Genomic DNA, 14,027 nt, shown 5'->3' with positions numbered 1-14,027 from the left:
TCTTGAGATAAGTCAGGAAAATATAGTAAGATTAGTTAAGTACTGTTTTTCTGTATCTGTTTGATGCTATTCATCTGTGTTATTTTAATATTTTGTGTGACAAACTCTGGTGTTTATTGTAAATAGGAATTTAGTACTTTCATGTTATTTTATTATTTATTATTTAATATTGTGATGTTATGAGGTAGTGCCATCTGTGCCAGGGAGAGTAGGGCAGTACATATGTACATATGCCAGCATAGCTAGCTGGAGTATTGTTAAGGAATTTTTTGTTATTTGACTATCACACTGATTTGTACAGATGTTTGATTTAAAATATATTTGTAAAGTTAGTTGTGTTAAAAATGTATCAACAGTAGGTCCTGCTGGACAGAAAGAATATATGCATGTATGCATGTATATTACATCGTATTATTGTAACTGATCAAATGTGTATGTTTATCAAGAACCCTGGAAGGGTGGAAAGTTTAACTGTGTTATAGATTTCAGATGCTGCCACAGATCTTAGCAAAGCTCTCTGTGTGTATTTTACCAGAGTCAGATGATGTCTTTCTCTAACCAGCATCTGGTTTCTTTGGAACCCTCGCAGCAGCACTTTGGAACCTGACAGGGAAGATTTCTCACATGATATATATATCTCATGCATCCACACAGACAGAGAAAGACACCATCTGGCTTTTGCTGTGGTAAGACACTTAGCACACATCAGCTTGCCTTGTTTTAGTAAGAAGTCAGGGAATAGTAATTCTTTAATTAGTCAGGGACATTTGGTGAGAATAGTTTAGTATTGTTTTCTGCAATTGTGTGAAACTATCCAACTGTATTATTTTCTATATCTCTGTGGTAGAAACTCTGTTGTTTATTGTATTCAGTATTCTCCTGTTGTGTTATTTATTATTATTAGATATTTTAATATGTTTTATTGTGGCTGGTTCTTTAGAGAATAGTTTTAACATCTTGAGAATGCTTATGCTTATTTTGGTGACACTGGGGCCACTCCTCAAAGCCTTGCTGCTTTGGCCACACTTTGTAAGAGCCTTAGAGTAGCTGACTGGTGGCAACTTAATTACCTAAGAATCTGGGCAAAAAAGGACACAACTATTAAATCTGTGCCAGCTTTTCCCAGGCGTGTATGTGTGTGTGTAAAACTCAAATATTCAAGTGTGTGTCGGCTATTGGGAACAGGGACACAGTGCTCCAAGGCAGTCAGTGTGGAGTTGTGTTTGGGCCTAGAGAGAGAAATAGAGTCCAGCCTCAGGACTGGAGCATGCTCCTGGTATGGTCTTAAGGGAAATTGTGCTTGGTGCAGGGGGAAGCATCTTAAAATACTGTGTGAATCCGTCTTTGCTCTTAGTTACCATCCCAAACATAGTCAGTGGTGAGGATTGAGTCTCCTTGATTGCTGGCCTGGAATATGGACAATGTCACAAATATATTTAAATTTTTCATTGTGATTGGTCTTTTAGAGAATGTTTTAACCTGTGAGAATATTTATGTGGTGACACTGTAGCCACTCCTAAGCCTTGTGGTTTGGTCAACATTACCATTTGTATTAGTATTAATTTCACTCAGTACCATTGGGTAACTCTGTAAGAGCCTTAGAGTAGCTGGTGTTGGAGTGTCTGGTGGTAGTGTAACTACTTTATAAACTGGGCAGAAGGGGGTATAGCTAATAAATCTGTACCAGCCTTTCCCAGGTGTGTATGTTTGTGTGAAAATCAAATCTCAAAGAGTGTGTGTGTGTCAGCTGCTTGGAGCAGGGGCACAGAGCACTGGTTTCACAGAAAGGGTGCTGGAGAACATGGCTTGGACACTCGACTGAGAACTTAACTCTACAGGTATCCCAGTGGGGAATCTTACTGGGGGCCTTGAGAGAGAGAGAGAAAAAACCAGCCTCCAGTCTGAGTGTGTTCCCTGTGTACTCTGAAGGAAAATTGTGCTTGATGCAGACAGCTGCATCTGGAAATACTGTGTGTATCTAATTTTGTTCCAAGTGAACATCCCTCTCCAGTGTCAGTGGTGAGGATTCAGGATCGTTGATTACTGACCCAGAGGGAAGGACGTTACAAGACCCATCTCTCCCTTCATCAGAATTAGTTCCTATTTCCTTTAATGTATTCTTAACTAGTGAACCATTTTTGACAGTCTTTTAGCACCTTCCACACAGCGAGAAATCTTAGATACTTTTGTCTTTACAAACTCAATGTTTTTCTCTTTACTGGAGCCATGCACTTCTGGCAAAATATGAGGATGAAGTCCAACCCCCCCCCCATAACTTTCACGTTTTTTTAAATAGGGGAAATCTTACCAATGATTACATAATGAGAGAACTTAGGCATCAGGGCTACAGGACCACATAACACAAGCACTCAGGTCACTCCAAGGCAAGTACAAATATGACTCAGTCATTGTCCATGCTGGTGTGAATGACCTGAGACATACCTCCCTGGATTACATGAAAAGAGACATAAAGGAGCTCTCTGAGCATGTAGCCCAGGCCGGTATGACCCTGACCTTGAGTAGCATCTTACCCTCACCAAGAATGATGCCACAATATGAAGACAAGATGATCAATTTCAACAATTGGCTTAAGTACTGGTGTCATACAAAGGGAATCCAATGCCTGTCAGCTTGGGATGATATGCTCGACAAGCCACGATGCTTCGCTAGGGACGGCTTGCACCTTTCACCCCTGGGCTTTTGGATATTGGCAAAGGCTCTTGCTACCCCCATAGTGCCTTTTTTAGGCAAGGCTCAAAAGACAAACCCACCTCCATAGGTATTACAAGGGATAAGAAACTAAGAGTAATGCTACTCAACGCCAGAAGTCTAAACCTCAAGATGCACGCACTCGAAACTCTCTTTAGCATGGAGAACATCGATATATGTGCAGTAACAGAAACCTGGTTCAGGGCTCCCGAGAGCACCCCAGCACTACCAGGTTATACCTCATACCATTCTTTTCGGCCCCAAAACTTGGACCGAACCACAAAAGGAGGGGGAGTATCGATATTCATCAAAGATACCCACACCTCCAGGTTGGTGGCAAATCACGAAGCATCAGAGACTATCCATGTGCAACTAACAGTGGGTAAAACTGCCTTCCAGTTTATAGCCTGCTACAGACCACCCTCCCAAACCCAGGAACCCCACTCGGCCTTTCTGAGAACACTGGAAAATATGAAGGGCTCTCCAAACACCATTATATTGGGCGACTTCAACTACCCAAACATAGACTGGGAGCATTACTCTAGCTCCAACACCCTAGCCCAAAGATTCCTAGAATTTATAAACTCAAATGCTATGGAACAACTAGTTACCACTCCCACAAGAGGGGAAAATATACTGGACCTGATCATCACCAACATGGGGACTCTATGCTCCAGACCAGAAGTGTATCCCTCACTGGTAAGATCAGACCATAAACTAATCTCACTGGATATTCACATCCCGACCCCACCCCCTCCCAGAAAACCACAGTGAAAAACTTCTCTAAAGCAAATTTCACACTCCTCAAAACTGAGGTGGAATCCTTCAAAGCCCCCGGGCCTGTGGAAAATACGCCCAGACCAAGAGAATCCTTTATAAATGCATTCTATGAACACCTTCAGGAATGCATGGATCATGCGATCCCAAATAAAACCAAGACCCAATTCTCCAAAGGCAGACGTCCTGTCTGGTGGACCCCAGCCATAAACAAACTATACAATAGAAGGAGGAAGCTACTAAATGATAGAGCAAAATCCCAAAAAGGGAAGGCATCACTGATCAGTATTAGCAAAAAACTACGGGCACTCATAAAATTGTCTAAGGCCAGCTTTGAGAGAAACATTGCACAGGACACTAAGGATAATCACAAGGCTTTCTTTAGTTATGTTAGGAACCTGGGTGGTAATTCCCAGATATGCTCAGAATTAGTCCAAAATGACAAAAAATACACTGAACCCACAGACATTGCCAGCATCCTAGCTGACAGATTCAGCGCAAACTTCTCCCCCCCTCCCCACCGAAAGGGCAAATATCTATCCCAGCAGAGTGCTGCCCCCCTGACATCTCAGATGCTCAGGTAAGAGCCGCCCTCTCCAAAGCAAAAAACACAGCATCAATGGGACCAGACGGTGTCCCGGGCTGCGTCCTACATGAACTCCAAGAAGAGCTAAACCCAAACATAAAACTACTGTTCAATCTCAGCCTTACTACAGGATATGTGCCCAAAGAGTGGCATACAGCAACAGTGATCCCACTCCATAAAGGTGGTGCCTCAACGGATCCTGAAAACTATCGCCCCATAAGCCTGACTAGCTTGGTCTGCAAAGCTATGGAAAGGATCATCATGGACCTCATAAATAAAGATATTGGGGACCTACAGACACTGGATCCTACCCAGTTCAGCTTTGTTAAGGGCAGATCCTGCCTCTTAAACCTGGTTGATTTCTTTGAAACAGTCACCAAGGCCATTGACGAGGGGAAGCTGGTCCACACAGCCTACCTGGACCTCGCAAAAGCCTTCGATACAATACCCCACTCGGGCATTATAGATAAGCTCACCAGCTTAAATATAAACCCCTATGTCACTAGATGGATTGCAAACTGGCTCAAGGACAGAACCCACATGGTTAGAATTGCTGGAGCCATGTCAGACTCCAAACCAGTTACAAGTGGTGTCCCACAATCAGTCCTGGGACCTCTCTTGTTCGGTATATATTTCTCGGAGGTACAGGCCAACACGGAAGGACTGTGGCTGACCAAGTTCGCAGATGACTGCAAACTGGGCGCCATAATCGACTCTCCAGCCGACACTAGCATCCTCCAAAAGGGCCTCATAGAAACAGACAACTGGTGCCAGAGCCATGACCTCAAGCTAAATGCCAAAAAGTGTATAGTCATCCCCTTTGGCAAAAACAAAGTGCCCACAAATTACCACATAGGTGGTAATCCATTAAGTACCGAAGAAGTAATTAGGGACCTGGGGACCCAAGTTGATAGCAATCTCTCATTTGACAACCACGTGGCCAACGTGGTTAGAAAAACATTTTATATAGCCCACCTAATCATGAAGGGATTCACATCTAGATCAGGGGAGGTTATCATGCCTCTTTACTCATCCCTCATCAGGCCCATAATTGAGTGCAATGCCCCTTTTGGGATGTACCTTACCAGACACCTGCAGCAACTGGAAAGACCCAAAAAGTACCTCACCAAGAGGATCAAAGGGCTCAAACAGATGCCATATGCTGCCCAGTTAAAGAAACTCCAGCTCTACTCATTGGCATACCGCCTGTTCAGAGGCGATCTGTGCCTGAAGTATAAAGCCATGTCCAACCCGGAATTAATGGACATGCTGCACCTCAGAAAATCCAAATCCCATCAAGCTACGCGCTCGAGAGACTTGAACCTCAGCACTGAAATAAATAGGAAATGCTGGAGGGACAGATTCATAACCCAGAGGCTCCCTTCACTCTGGAATAAAATCCCAGTCCAGGTTAGGCAGAGTCCCTCATTGACTCTCTTCAAGAGGAATCTTGATGAGTGGATGGGAGATCGTAGGTTTACCCCAGGTATCACTTCTGTGTCACTGTTAGACAGAGGCACAGTATACTAACCTCGAAAAAGGGCATAGCAAAATAAATTTAAAATGGGTGGCGAAAGCCAAACACATTCTGGCTAGGCTTATAAATGCCCTAGGGCAGATAGCCTAGTATGAACCGATGAACCTATGAACCTATAAAACTTTACTCAAGAGAGCATGCATTTCAGTTTATATTACAAGGTAGTATCTCTTGTCTCCATGTAATTTATATAGATTTAACTTCAGCATTTGACTGAGTAATTCACAAAATAATGATCAACAAATTAGAACAACTAGGTACTGAGGTACTGTTGATAAGATGGATATCCACGGTTTACAAATAGGACATGGCAAGTATCATACAGCAATTGGATTAATGAAATTTGAGGTTACAGTCAGGGTGTCAAACAGGTCTCTGTCCTAGGTCAATACTTGTTTAGATTGTATCTTTCATATTTTTCTTTTTTATCTAAGGTGTTCTACAGTCTGTATGCAGATGACTTGAAAATGGGTAAATTGATTATGTGTGTTACAGATAGGGCATCCCAGTAAAAGAATTTGACTAAATTTACTATTTTGGCACAAGAGAGTAACATGCTGCTAAACACATCAAAAACTAAGCATATGAGATTTGGGAGACAAATTGAAAGGTAATTATTTAATACAGCACACAGTGATTGAAACTGTAGATTAATTTCATGACCTGAGTATATGGGTAGAGTTTTTTCTAATCTGTGTGGGTCTATGTCAGGTGATCGATTTTTCTGAAACTCAAAAAAAGACTATCAAAGAGACAAAATGCAAAACAAAATTGCTGTCCAAGAAAACAAAGGCAATGGCCCAACAATAGAAAAGCACCCTCCTCAGCCTCAAGAGGTAAATAAGACTACTTGTCAAATCCTCCAAGGGTGCCTTTGAGAGAAACTTAGCAAGTACAGCCAAGGATAACCATAACGCCATTGACAGCTATGCATGTAATCTAAAGGATAGGACCCAAGCATGTGCACTAGTGACCCATGGTATCACACACACTGACCCCACAGAGACAGCAAGCCTGCAAGCGGATAGGTTTTGTGAAAATTTCACTCCCTTATCCCCTCTTTACCTACAACAAACCTTTCCCTAACCCTCCCCCATCCTACATATCTGAAGACCAGTTTCTCAAAGCCTTGTCTAAGGCAGAAAACACAGCCTCTCTGGGACCAGACGACATCCAAGGCTGTCTCTAAACAGGCTAAAACATGAACTGCCATCACCACTAAGTACCCTTTTCAATCATAGCCTAATCACTGGCTTTGTTCCTGAAGAATGGAGAACAGAAACAGTCATTCCCCACCGCAAAGGTGGCCTAGCAACAGACCCGGGGAATTACATACCCATAAGCCTGACAATCCCCTCTTCTGTAAGGCCATGGCATGTATCATTATGGACCTCATAAATGAAGATATAGGTGACCTGCAAACCCTGGATCCTATCCAATTCAGCTTCGTGAAAGGCAGATCTTGCTTGTTAAAATTAGTAGATTTCTTTAAAAATGTGACCAAGGCCATTGATAAGGGCAAATCTGTGCACATGGCATACCTTGACCTGACAAAGGCTTTCAACACAATCCCACATTCAGAAATTACCGATAAACTTAGAAAACTTAATGTAAACCCCTTCATTGTAAGATGGGCTGCCAACTGGTACACAAACCAGGCACACATTATCAAAGTGGGTGACTCCACATCAACCAGCAGACCTGTTATCATTGGGGTGCCACAGGGGTAAGTGCGGGTCTCCGTACTGTTTGATATATACTTCGCAGAAGTTCAGGTTAAAATTAAGGGGTTGTGGCTGACCAAGTATGCAGGCGACTACAAACTAGGTGCAATCATTGAACCCCAAATGATGTCAGTATACTACAGGATGGTCTCATGCAGACCAACAATGTGTGCATTAGTCATGGTCTCAAACTGAATGCAAAGAAATGCATCATCATTCCCTTTGGCACAAATAATGTCTCTTCACACTATCAAATCAACAACAATATCCTAAGTACCCATTAAGTGGTAAGGTACCTGGGATGACAAGTTGACTGCAACCTTAACTTCGACCACCATGTGTCTATTGTAGTAAGGAAAGCTTTCTGTGTAACACACTTGATTAGTAAAGGCCTCAACAGCAAAGGAAGTTATAAACCCCCATACTTGGCAATTATCTGGCCCATAATTGAGTATAATGTCCCATTTGACATATACCATACTAAGCACCAGCAGCAATTAGAGAGACCTGAGAGATTTCTAACAAAGAAGATCAAGGGTCTCAAGCATGTGCCTTGCACAGACTAGCTAAAGTCCTTGCCAATATAATTTGTATCATATAGACTTTTGGGGAGACATACCTGGCCTACAGAGCAATCCAAGACTCAAACATAATGAACTTGCTGCATATCCGTAAATCAAACGATACTAGGGATACCTGTTCCAGGGACCTAAATATGGCCTGTGACTTAAATAGGACATGCTGGAGGGACAGATTTATCTCCTAGTGACTGCAAAGTCATTGGAATAGGCTACCAATTCATGTGAATAACAAAAAATAGCTGTTGAAGGCACAAACCCCAAACGATGCACTGTTGTTTAAGAACATCTTTATTAAGCAATTTTTCATCCAGCTAGTGCTTGAACTTCATCAGATACATTCTAAGTCAAAATCCACTCTTTAAAACAGTTAATGGTTGTATCATGCGATCATACTGTGCAAATTTGCTTCCCCTTAAGTTAAAGTGATACACATATAAAAATGCATTCAAGTTTTAAATTTCTTCTAAAAAGTTTGACATTATCAAATTTCTTCATTCCTACTATATACAATACACTCTATATTTCATCACATATACTTAACACATATACTACAAGCATAAAATATAAAATGTGAAATTTATCTTTCCAGACTTTTAAGTTTAAGAACACTTAAAATTAAACACATCTCATTTATTCCAGGGTAATGGTATGCATCCAGTCAGAGTTGCCATAATAATTCAAGCTTTTATAGATTCAATGAGTCCACCCCCCCCCCAATGTCAGCTGTCACTTGATCAATAAATTTAATTCAAACTGGTGGTTTTCATTTTCTATACTGTGTCTAGCTAAGGCGTTCTCTTGTTTCTACCAATTAATGCTATACACATGTTCGTATATTCTGTTCTTTAGCCTCCTATCGTTTTTTCCTATATAAAATGCAGGACAGCTTTTGCAGGTAGCTAGGTACACCACCATTCTTAATGTGCAGTTGAATTTCTTTTCTAGGTAGTGCTTTCCGTCCCTTATTTTAAATGTTGTGCCTGTCTTCACATATTTGCAATAGTTGCACATGTTACACTTGGGCACTCCTGGTTGTCTAACCTGTTGTGAACAACCTTTACTTAATATGTCTTTAATGCTACTACCCCTTCTAAAAACAACCTGAGGGACTTCCATAAATTTATTTACCAAAGATGTATTATTTTTAATTACATTCCAGTTTTTACATATAATGCTTCTTATATACGTCATGTCTACACTATATGTTGTAATAAATCTGTATCTTACAAGGGATGCTCCAGTGGTTTCTTCTACACCTCTATTTTGTTCTGAGATTACCAATTCTAATTTGTTTCTAAACACTAAAATAGGTGTAAATGCACCATTAGATCTTTTAAATTTTACTTCTTCTGTTAGTTGGCTAATCATCTGGTCAGGTTACCCTCATTTAAGAAACATGTCCCTGAGCTTGTTACACTCTGTCATAAAATCAGAATCCAATGTTGTCATCCGGGCAGCTCTTACCATCTGTCCCTTAACCACTGAATGTTTTTGGTAATATGGGTGACTACTGGAAAAGTGTAGAAAAGCATTTGAATTACTGGAAAAGTGTAGAAAAGCATTTGAATATGTTTCCTTTCAGAAAATTGTAGCTGTATAACATTGTTGGTTCCTGTCTTTTCTCAGGTTTACATCTAAGTAAGCTATTGAATCCTTATTAAAGTTGTATGTGAAGTGTAGGAAGCTAGTTGTACTATTAAAGTACTGCATAAGCTCCATCGCCCACATGTTATCCCCTTTAATAATCATAAAAATATCATTCAAAAACCTGGTGTAGAAATATATGGTGTCCTTAATGTATGGGTTGTTGTTAATAAATTCATATCCCCAGTAGGCCATAACTAAATTGGAAAAACTTGCACCAACTGGGGAGCCCATAGCTACACTGTTTTTTTTTTTGTAAGTAAAATTCATTATCAAAGGTAATATAGTTGTTAGTAAGGATGATGTCTAAAAGCTCTTGTACTAATACAATTTCCTCACTTGTAGCTCCCTTTATTCTCAACATATGGACTACCCATTCGATCCCTTCAATATGTGGGATCGAAGTGTAAAGGTCTCATACGTCTATAGTCATAAAGTTATAGTGTTCTTTATATTCTAACTTATTGATGTTACTTAAAAACATCCACGAATCCTTACAAATTTGTCTAATGTTGCTAACATATTTTTTCAAAATTGTGTTTACCATCTTCGCATATGAATAAGTAATAGAATTACGTACGTCAACCAAAGGTAGCATAGGGGGATTTTCTATACATTTATGTATTTTAGGAATCCCAAATAAAATGGGAATCCTAGGGGCTGGCATAGTCAAATAGTTCAACATGTCTATACTAATCCTTGATTCAATAAACATGTCACTTAAATACATTTTTACTCGAGCATAGGCTGTATGCAACTCATTTCTTGACACTAACATGTATGTGTCACTCTGAATGATTTTTTTTAATTCTTCTGTTATAGTCATCTGTACTCATAATAGCCAGCCCTCCCCTTTTATCTGGTTTCATAGTCCACACTGGCAAGTGTTGTAATTCACATAGTAAATCTCTCTCTGGTTTACTAATGTTAAATGTGTGTACATTATTAAAATTCTTATTCAAACAATTCCTGATGTCCAGCTCACACATGGTTTCAAACATTGCAATAGCAGGATGTGTGGGGGTTAAACGTACTGTTAATATAAAACTCATTGTGTGTAAATTCATTTCCCCCAAACATAACATTTAAGTTTAGAGTCCTAATAAACAATTTCAAGTCAAGAAGTACTTTCCCCAGTTCCACTTTACTGTCCGGTATGAAAGTAAACCCCTTGGCCAGTAAATCAACAAGTTATTTTTCTATTTCAAATGGTGAATAGTTGTAAACTGTAAAGTCTTTAGTACTTTTCAAAAGTGTTTTACAGTTAATTACCTGAGGAGGATTAGTTCCTACATGCATTACTTCCTCCTCTGGTTTGTTTTCCGTTTGGGTTTTCCCTGTTGTTGATACAGACCTCTGGGGTTGTGATTCTGCCCTCTGTTCTGAAAATTCGAATATTCATTCGAAGAACTTGGTCTAGGGTTGTTATCCCATTCATTTTCCACAGTTTGTCACATATTGCTGTTGTTAGCAACCCTTTCACTTCTCCTTACAGGTTTCAGTTCATTCACATCTCTCCTCTGGTGTTGTTGTGATGTCACTTCCTCCTGAGTATTTCCTATACCTCCTCCTCTAGTTGTTGATTGATAGGTGTTATGGCCAGTAGAATTCCATAGTTGTGAGGGGGGGGGATTGGATATGCAGTTCCATTCTGGTAGTCAGTGACGTCTCTATTAATTTTTTTCATTTTATTGTCTTTTAGTTTATTCATGTGTTGGTCAATACTTGTGAAGATTCTGTTATAGTCATATAAACAGCGATTAAAATCACTGTTTGTTCTGATTTTTTCATCCACCTGTTTAGTCTGATTTTCAGTTTGATTTACCATAATTTGGTAATGCTTTATCATTACCTTTAACAGTTCCAACCCGTGTCTGTCAAAGAGTTTCAATAGGTCTTGATGAAATAATGAACCTGTCTCTAGCCCCACTGGATATTGCCAGGCTTTTAAGCCCTTAGGGACTATGTTCTGCTTTATACATTCACAGAAATATGAAGTTTCTAGTTGCAGTTTTTTGTGTTTAAGTAAATAATAGTCAAACGACTTTAAGTGTTCTGTAATTAATACTGTTACTCCAGCTGGATGCCCTTGTTCGGTTGTGTCAGGTTGCAGTTGAAATGTTGGTGTAGAATCCAACCAGTTGTTCAAATTAAGGACCCCAATAAGCCTCAAGGAACTTTCAGCGTTAGTTGGTCTTGCTGGTTCACTACTCAAGTTGTTTCTCTGTGTTCTGGCTTCTGAATTGCCATCACAGTTTGTCAGCAAAATAGTGTTTTGTGTTGAACTAGTGAGGGAAGCAGCAACTGTAGAATAAGTTGCACCAAGTCACTGGTTGTTCTCTTGACTGCTATAGGTTGCATTCTCTACCTGTTGACTGTTAGGTAGAGAAACTACAGATCTATAAATCTATAGATCTTCCACATGTTGAGAGAGCATCATTATCATCATAGTTAAATTTCTAATACTATAATTTGAAGTATTTCGGCTTGGGTTGGGGCTAATGTGTCCTTCACTAGCCATATCCAGAAACTCCAAACCAACAGCAGAAAGTGCAACAAACGGATAAAGAAAAATAGCTGTTGAAGGCACAAACCCCAAACAATGCTCTGTTATTTAAGAATGCCTTTATTAAGTGCTTTTTGTCCAGATAGTGCTTGAACGTCATCAGATACAGTCTAACTCAAACTCCACTCTTTAAAATAGTTAATGGCTGTATCAAGTTGTTTCTCCATGTTCTGGCTTCTGAATTGCCATCACAGTTTGTCAGCAAAGTAGTGTTTTGTGTTGAACTAGTCAGGGAAGTAGCAATTGTAGAATAATTTGCACCAAGTCGCTGGTTGTTCTCTTGACTGCCATAGCTTGTATTCTCTACCTGTTGACTGTTAGTACTTGAATGTATTTTTATATGTGCATTACTTTAACTTAAGGGGAAGCAAATTTGCACAGTATGATCACATGATACAGTCATTAACTAAAATTTAAAGTGCTTAATAAAGACATTCTTAAACAACAGAGCATCATTTGGGGTTTGTGCCTTCAACAGCTATTTTTTATCAGTTTGTTGTACTTTCTGCTGTTGGTTTGGAGTTACCAATTCATGTAAAACAGAGCTCCTGTATGACACTGTTCAAGAGGAACCTGGATGAGTGGATGAGGTACCATAAATGCTTACTGGGGATAGGGCACACAACCCTGCTGGACATGGGTTGTCATCATTAAATGCAATCTTGGATATTGACTAGCATTTCTATGGCATTACATTGGGATGAAATAGCTAGGCTTAAAATGACATCTAGGTTGACAGCCTAGTAATCACCTACGATCCTGTGATATAAATGAGTTTCTGAAAACTTGAACATGAAAAAAAAAACCCACAAAAATCTACCTGTTTTTACATTTTTAAAGGGGACAAGTCCCCTTACACCTCCTACAACCCACCTGCGAATTATATATACCAACTCCAAGATCACTCTACAGTGAGGAAAAGGGTAAATTTCCCAATCCTTGCTGTATGGCAATCACCATAAACTCGATCAACTGATAGGGACTCATATACATATATATATATATATATATATATATATATATATATATATATATATATATATATATATATATATATATATCTTTATGTGTTTTTGGAAATACCATCATTAGTAAATGTTACATTACATGTTTTTCATCTTTGCTCCTGCTATCACTATTAATTTACTTATTGTTTTTGGATCCCTTGATTACCAGTATTTCCCTGAGGGATGCATTTCAAGCCCATACTTTCAAGTAAAAATGGATTAGGTGTAGGCCAGGCCAAGATAAACTTTAAATAACTTGAATGCAACAGAATGAATACTTTATGTTTTCTGTCCTTGTGCTTTTTCTGGTTAGGAATCCATACTCATTCAACTTTTTTTTTCAGGTGACTTGTTCTAGGGTTACAAAATGAAGTGTTATTTTCAATAATGGACCATATCATGAATGTTTAAATTGGTATACTGAAGTGATTTTTCTAGTGTTACTAGAAAGACTTATCTTTTATAATTAGATGACTATGGGATATGCTTCCTGAATCTGATAGATACACTCTGGTCAAAGTCAAGATTTTCATTTCAACTGTCCATCGGCATTTATTTATTTATTTATCTTTGTTTACCAGGAAAGTCTGACAGGAATTGATCCCATTTTCATGACAGGTCTGTGGAGAAAAGTGCCACAATTATTATAGATATAAGAACAGAGAACATCGCAAGATACATAAATCAATTAACATAATAGGTGTTTTTCATTGAGGAAGGGGAAAAAAAAGCTGAACAGCTTTTACAATTACAAAATGCAGAAGGCATTCACTTTACATACATATATTAAAATGTGGCATTTTTCATTGAGAATAAGATATGTATGTGCATTAAAATTGTATGTACAGTTTGGGATCTATAGTTGAAATATCAAACATAGTATGTACTGAAATTGA

This window comes from Protopterus annectens, chromosome 8.part0 (genome assembly GCF_019279795.1).
Source record: "Protopterus annectens isolate FY-2018-M chromosome 8.part0, PAN1.0, whole genome shotgun sequence".
Classification (NCBI taxonomy): Eukaryota; Metazoa; Chordata; order Ceratodontiformes; family Protopteridae; genus Protopterus; species Protopterus annectens.
This window is presented reverse-complemented; position numbering follows the sequence as displayed.